This window comes from Vombatus ursinus, unplaced genomic scaffold (genome assembly GCF_900497805.2).
Source record: "Vombatus ursinus unplaced genomic scaffold, bare-nosed wombat genome assembly UNPS02014820.1, whole genome shotgun sequence".
NCBI lineage: Eukaryota > Metazoa > Chordata > Mammalia > Diprotodontia > Vombatidae > Vombatus > Vombatus ursinus.
Window position 1 is genome coordinate 2,607,947 of NW_020954598.1, and position 1,806 is coordinate 2,609,752.

The following is a 1,806-nucleotide window of genomic DNA, read 5'->3' on the forward strand; positions in this document are numbered from 1 at the left end:
TGGAGGTGGGAATTGAACCTAGTTCTCCCTGACTTTCAGCCCAGCTCTCTATCCACTACACAACACTGACTTTCATATAGATGTGTAATTAACACTTTGATTGGTTGGTTGATTCATTGTGGAGTAGAAACAGTTTTGGATTCAAACTCAAAAAACCTGGGTCATAGTATCAGTTCCCATGCTTGTTAGCCTTGTAACTGTGAGCAAACCACTTAATTTTTGTGAACCTTAGTTTGCTCATCTGTGAAATGGGGATTATAATACTTGACTGGCTAGCTCACAGAATAGTTATAAGGAAAATGTTTTGTAAGCTTTAAGGCAATGTAAGTGGAAGTGATTATCGGGACTACATTTAGCATATAATCCTCTTGGAATAATAATTATAATAATTCATATTTTCTGTAGTATGTTCAGGTTTACAAAATATCTTCCCCATAATAACCCTATGGGGTAGGCAGTCTCAGTATTGGGAGTTTCCCACAAAATTTTGGGATCAGAGAGAATGCCTATTTCAAGATCTGGGCATGCAGCAGAGGACAGTCTGGAGCAAGTATTATTTTTTAAAACACTAGGAATACCAGTAAGAAGGAAGAGGAAGACTAGGAAGATGAAAGATGGCATAGCTTCTGGGGGTATTTGGGGACTTTGAGATATCCCCTTCCCTTCTTCCAAGTGGATGTTGGATACTGCTGGAACACCTGATGCACCCCTGAGAGATTCCATCTCTCCTCCTGATGTCTGGCTTTGGCCTCAATATAGCCCATGCTCTATCGTCACCATAGACCCTACCCCTCCCACAAAGAGAACAATCTCTGCTAATTCCTGATCTCCCATTGATCTGCAATTAGGAGGCTAGTTCAATAGCACAGGCCGGAGGAAATGAGAGCCTGAACTAGGATGGAAGCTCCATGAGTAGACAGAAGGGAATGGATGCAAGAGATGTCATGATAGAAGAAATGATAAAAATCTGGCAAGTGATTGAATTCATGGAGTGAGAGTAAAGAGTTGAAGATGACGGTGAGGGATACAGACATATAGCAGGTGCTTGCATGTTCCTCTTTCCCTTCCCTTCCCTGTGTAAAAATAGGAACAGAGAACTCAAATTAAATTCAAAGATCACCAAATTTTAATTGTAACTCAGTAGTTAACTTTTCCCATGACCTTCCAGATAAAGTTTTCTTCTCATGCCGATTTTCCCCATCCTTAAAGAAAAAAAAACCCTTCATTTGATCTTTCCTCCCTTCAAATTATTATACTATATCATATCTGCCATTCTCTGCTAAATCCATCCACCCAAAATAAAAATAAATATCTGTGCTTGTCGCCTCTACTCCCTTACCACAATTCACTTCTTCACTTGTTAACAGTTGAGCTTCCACCCCATCATTTGACTGAAACTGGTTTCTCCAAGGTTACCAACAAATTCCAAATTGCAAAACCCAATGGCCTTTTCTTGGTCCTCATCCTTCCTGACCTCCCATGCTTGACACTGTTGACCACCCCCTTTCCGGTGTTCACACTGGATGACATGAATTTTCATGGCACTGATCTGAGTTCACTTCCTGTCTGTCTGACTCTGCCTTATCATCGGGATGGTGAATCATCATCTATATTCTGCCCTCTTAACCAGGTTGTCCTCAAAAGTTCTGTCCTGACTTCTCTCCTCTTTTCTTCTCTTCTCCTCCTTTCTTCTCTCTTCACTATTCTTTTCTCCTCTTTCTTCATTATTTTCTTCCCTTCTTCTCTCCTCCCCTCCTCTTGTCTCATCTCATCTTGTCCCCTCCCCCTCCCCTCCTTCTCCTCTTT